The sequence below is a fragment of the Anabrus simplex genome, chromosome 8, assembly GCF_040414725.1.
Source record: "Anabrus simplex isolate iqAnaSimp1 chromosome 8, ASM4041472v1, whole genome shotgun sequence".
Lineage (NCBI taxonomy): Eukaryota > Metazoa > Arthropoda > Insecta > Orthoptera > Tettigoniidae > Anabrus > Anabrus simplex.
This window is the reverse complement of record NC_090272.1, coordinates 159,722,103-159,728,259: the sequence shown is the minus strand read 5'-3', so window position 1 is coordinate 159,728,259 and position 6,157 is coordinate 159,722,103. Positions and strand designations below refer to the sequence as shown.

General features: G+C 43.7%; 1 non-coding gene across 1 annotated transcript; it reads right to left on the bottom strand.

Moving 5' to 3' along the window:
• Positions 1 to 2,214: 2,214 nt before the first annotated feature.
• TRNAQ-CUG (transfer RNA glutamine (anticodon CUG)) lies at positions 2,215 to 2,286 on the bottom strand. The gene has a single exon. It is a non-coding gene; the product is annotated as a tRNA-Gln (tRNA).
• Between the last annotated feature and the right edge of the window lie 3,871 nt (positions 2,287 to 6,157).

The following is a 6,157-nucleotide window of genomic DNA, read 5'->3' as shown; positions in this document are numbered from 1 at the left end:
ATTTATTAATGAATGATATATGCTATGAAATGAGAATGGAGAGTGTTGCTGGAATGAAAGATGACAGGGAAAAGCGGAGTACCCGGAGAAAAACCTGTCCCGCCTCCGCTTTGTCCAGCACAAATCTCACATGGAGTGACCGGGATTTGAACCACGGTATCCAGCGGTGAGAGGCCGACGCGCTGCCGTCTGAGCCACGGAGGCTCTCCCCAACAAGTATGTGACTGAAAATAAAAGTTTTGTTTCGGTTGTTTGTAATATGTGAGGTATGTTATACTTGTTTTTTTCGGACATGTACACTTTGGCTAATAGATATTTTGAATGTTCATGATTCCTTTTCTCCTTTATTATATGATCAACATATTGATATTGTGCATACAAAGAAAATACAGCTTATTGACGTGAACTAAAACCAACTGAATATTGATGTCTTAGAACAATAAGAATTGTGATAATGTTTAAGCTTCTAAAATATGTTGTAATGAAGAAATCATTCCGAAAAATAATACAGTTTATTACTTAATACCGTACTTACTAATACTGATTTAAGAGACCTGCTGTCTATTATGCATTTAAGTTAAACAATAGCACTAGAGTTAGAAAGATGCAAGTGCGGCTAACAGCCGCAACGATAGCCGAAGTGTTAAAAAATTTACGTTAGCCGATGAAGGTTAATTCCTGGGGGCAAAGGCGGCCGGGCGTATTGCTAACCACTCTACCCCACCAAGTGACGAGTTTACGGATAGTGGAAGCCTTTACCTTCCATCCCTCCAAGGGCCTTCATGGCCTGTACGGAGCTGACTTTGCTTTGCTTTGCTTTTTTGTGTCAAGAGATACATGAAAAGTATACTGCGTCCATCATAAAATATCAACATGTGGCTCACCTTACCTATAGTAACAAATATATGGATAGATAGATAGATAGATAGATAGATAGATAGATAGATGTCTTTATTGACGAAGTTAAGGCCATTAGGCCTTCTTTTACACTAAACCAATGCTGCCAGCTGATTATCTTCCTTAGTTTGATTCATATGGTAGGTTTTTCTTTCTTTCTTAATCTGCTTACCCTCCAGGTTCGGTTTTTCCCTCGGACTCAGCGAGGGATCCCACCCCTACCGCCTCAAGGGCAGTGTCCTGGAGCTTCAGACTCTGGGTCGGGGGATACAACTGGGGAAGATGACCAGTACCTCGTCCAGGCGACCTCACCTGCTATGCTGAACAGGGGCCTTGCGCGGGGATGGGAAGATTGGAAGGGATAGACAAGGAAGAGGGAAGGAAGCAGCCGTGGCCTTAAGTTAGGTACCAGCCCGGCATTTGCCTGGAGGAGAAGTGGGAAACCGCGGAAAATCACTCTGGGGATGGCTGAGGTGGGAACCGAACAGCCCCTACTCGGTTGACCTCCCGGGGTTGAGTAGAAAACATTCTATTTTCTTCAGTCCTTTCGCCTTTCTGATTTCAGCATAATCTGCAGGATATATTTCTTTCTGACAGTTATGACATTTTATTCTTAGAAATGAAATGAAATTATTGATGGTTTTCATATCACTGAGGCCATGAAGTCCCTTTATGCAGCGTCTACGTAAACATGAGATGCAGGTCTATAAACATACCGTCATTACATACGTGAAAACATTATGTGAAATATTTCAGCTTAGAACGTTGGCCAGTTAGTTTTTGTCTTTTAAGGTTCAATGTTGCTCGAGTTATAGCAATGAATTATAGTTCTTAATGATGCTACGGGTCACCATTAGTCCGACAATATCATCACTTAGCGGTTTTCGTATGTCCAAGGATGTTACATAAGAATAATATTATTGGTTTTACGTCCCTCTAACTACATTTGTACATGGTTTTCGGAGACGCCGAGGTGCCAGAATTTTGTTCCGCAAGAGTTCCTTTACATGCCAGTAAAACTACTGACATGAACCTGACCTATTTCATCACCTTCAAATACCACCAGACCCTGAGAAGTTGGATTCGGAAGGCCAACCTTTTACCGCCTGAGCTACTCAGCCCGGTAGATGTTACATACTAAATAAATATATTAAACTCAGAATAAAGATACGAACGAACTTTGTTTATTTTACCTGGAACGACTCAGATTACTTTCTAACTGCCTAGTGCCGTGTTACATCAAACTTTCCATCTATTCTAGAAAACACGAAGTTTGCTTTCTGATGACGTAATCTATTCGAAATAAAAATACCAACCAGGTCCCACCGAGACTTGAACTCGGATCGCTGGATTCAGAGTCCAGAGTGCTAACCATTACACCATGGGACCTTCACACTGCTAGGATCAATAAGAAGCAGTATCAAACCTACTTGTTGAATGTTCCTGCGTAGAAACGTTAACTCAATGGCGAGGTGTTCAGGAAATGTCTCGGCCTTATCCAAAATTTCACCGTGCTTGATGAAATAACGTTAAAATTATTCAACAAATACTTTTATAAGACCGCTTCCATGGAATAGTGGTTAGTGTTATTATCTGCCACCCCCAGAAGCCCCGGTTCGATCCCTGGCTCTGCCACAAAATTTGAACATTGTTATCGTTCATTCGTAATCTGTTTACCCTCCAGGGTCAGTTTTTCCCTCGGACTCAGCGAGGCATCCCACCTCTACCGCCTCAAGGACAGTGTCCTGGAGCTTCACACTCGGGGTCGGGGGATACACCTGGGGAGGATGACCAGTACCTCGCCCAGGCGGCCACATCTTTTATACTGAACAGGGGTCTTGCGGGGGATGGGAACATTGCAAGGGATAGACAAGGAAGAGGGAAGGAAGCGGCTATGGCCTTAAGTTAGGTACCATCCCGGCATTTGCCTGGAGGAGAAGTGGGAAACCACGGAAAACCACTTCCAGGATGGCTGAGGAGGGAATCGAACCCTCCTCTACTCAGTTGACCTCCCGAGGCTGAGTGGAGCCCGTTCCAGCCCTCGTACCACTTTTCAAATTTCGTGGCAGAGCTGGGAATCGAACCCGGGCCTCTGGGGGTGGCAGCTAATCACACTAACCACTACGCCACAGAGGCGGACTGAACATTGTTATAAGGGCTGAAATGGGGTCCACTCAGCCTTCCCATCCACGAAGTGGTTTTCTGTGGTTTTCCACTTCTCCTCCAGGCAAATGCCGGGACGGTACCTAACTTAAAGCCACGGCCGCTTCCTTCCCTCATCCTTCTCTTTCCCTCCCCATCTTCCCATCCCCCCACAGGTGAGAATGCCTGGGCGATTTACTGGTCCTCCTCCCCAGTTGTATCCCCCGACGCAAAGTCTCATGCTCCAGGACACTGCCCTCGAGACGGTAGAGTTGGGATCCCTCTCAGAGTCCGAGGGAAAGACCAGTCCTGGAAGGTAAACAGATTAAGAAAGGAGGAAATATTCTTATATGTTGAAAATGATTTAGAAATAAGGTATACAGGTGTACTGTGAGGTTGGATAACTTCAAAATAAGAAGTTCTGCGAAAAACTTTCTTCCATTTCTCAGGAGATTTCATTATTGTTTTACATCAATAATGCAAGAGAATCCATGTAAAAATATGTTTAGGCGAAGATAATGAATATTGGTGATAGAAGAGGATGAGCTGGTGGCCTCACCTGCTATGCTGTGCAGGGGCCGCCGTGGCTCAGACGGCCTCTCACTGCTGGATTCCGTGGTTCAAATCGCGGTCACTCCATGTGAGATTTGTGTTGGACTAAACGGAGACGGGAGAGGTTTTCCCTGGCATCTTTCATTCCGTCTTACTACATAAAAATATATCTAATGTTACCCATGTTTTTGATATATTAAGAAATTTTAACTCACCATCTGGACGATACACTGTTTCTTCCCTCAGTCTTGAGGAAATTGGGTGATACACACAACTGTGTGGTGGTTAACGATTAATTTCTGCCTAGGATTAGCCTTCTTCCATAACGTAACTCTTTCTTCATGAGAAGGAAACACAAATACTGGAGTGTACTCTCCTCCTTTATAATCTGCTTTGCAGCCAGGCACACATCAACTCTTAGCATAGTGATTTCTCCCACTGATAACCTTAATTCAATTATATACACATCCTGGTTGATAATAAAACGCTGAATGCATTAACTCCATTCATTTTATAATAGGGATATAACATTACACAAATACACTACAAAATTAAAACACGGCAGAGCGATATTTTTAACCTACAGCATCACATGAATACACGCTTACACTAAGTTTTCTTCACTAATTGAGGACTTTTCACTTAATAATGCGGTTGTTAACGACTCAGTCTGACATATATATCTGAGTAAACATGCGGCCAACGTTAAAAATGTCAATAAAACAGAGTAGAATTAACATGTAACCCAACTAACTCACGTGCTTAACTTCCCCACTAACGATCAGCTGATTGCTTTCCCGCGCTTGCTACAGTACGGCCTGTACTACACGAAGGCAGTGATACGATGCTGGAGTGTGATGCCCATCGACGAACGGAGCATACGCATTTCTATGGTGTGTAACTGGCGCTCTTTAGCTTTATCAGTTGATCGACATTCAACCCATATAGAGCAACAGGACGTAATATTGTACACATAAATATGTCTTATATAACAGATTTTTTTTTCAGATGCTCTCAACCATTCATAATATCCCGACCAGAGCTGCAGCTAACGTAACCCTCAAAATACCAAATCTCCGATCCACCCTCTACATTAATTCTTTTGTTGTCAGTACAATTCGAACATGAGATTCGTTGCCCAGTGAATAAGGGATACCGTACTTGAACCAGTATTTAAAAAGAAACGTTGGCGGTGGTACTTGGACAGATCAAGTTGAGTGTAAATATATTAATTCTGTTTTCTTGTTTTGTTGTTTCATTCCGTGTGTCACCAAGTTGTACTAAATTTGTCTTTATGGATGCATTAGGAAAATTTTATTTATTCCGGCTGTGAATCTTGGACAGTCAGAGATCAGGATTGGAAACGATCGGAAGCATTTGAGATGTGGGTCTGGAGATGAATGCTAAGGATTAAATCGATTGAAAAGAGAACAAACAAAAGCGTTCTAGAAGAAATTCAAGGGAAGAGAGTGTTGTGTGTGTCCTCCGCGCCTACAAGCTCCGCAGCCCACCGAACATGGACGTTTCCAGAGACCACGAGGCAGACTGCAGCGTGCTGACGTGATCGTCGGTGACGTCAGCCAGCGCTATAAAAGGAGCAACGTTTCTCGCCTCTCCAGCGTGTTCATCCTATTTACGAATGACATGCCGACAGCGGAACTCGCTACCACACACCTCTACGCGGATGACACTGCTATCACAGTACAACACCCTCAGCTAGCATGCGCCCGAAAGAGACTACAAGTAGCACTATGGACCCTCGAGCCCTGGCTAACCAAATGGCGTATCAAGGTCAAGGTTGACAAATTCCAAGCTGTGGTGTTCACTAGGAAGAACAGACGCACACATAGGCCTGCCAATATAAAACCGCTCAAACTATTTAATCAAGATATAGCATGGCACGACAAGGTCAAATATCTAGGAGTAGTCCTAGATAGAAAACTAACCATGCTATATCACATTAAAGAGATCCAGCGGAAAACACACGCACGACTGTCACAGCTCTATCCTATACTGAATAAAAAATCCAGTATTAACAAAAGAGTAGCAATCAACATGTACAAGGCCCTAATTAGGCCAATAATAACGTACGCAGCCCCCGCCAGGGGCTACACTGCTATGACGAACCTGGATAAGCTGGAACTAATACAAAACAAATGCATTCGAGCAGCGGCTAGACTCCCGCATGACACACCAATACGCCACCTACGCGCAATTGCGAAAGTCAGCTCGATAAGGCAACACATCTAAAAACAAACACTCCGAATGTACACGAAGTCATGGGGTAGTAAGGCAACCCACTTGTCAGTGGAATAGGACGCTGTGACGTCGACCTATACACAAAATACCCCACGCCGAAACACATTCTGTTCAGCCACAGGGTTAGGAGGCCGGGGGCCCAAAACCGCCCCCGCTCTTAAGCTGACACCAACTCACTACACCGCTCCACTGAATACTAAGCACACAAAACACACTGCAAACACTGTATATATGTACGTATGTCTACCTATATCCTAGATTATGTTATGCGTATTATTACTATTGGTATGCTGTTATGTTGTTATGT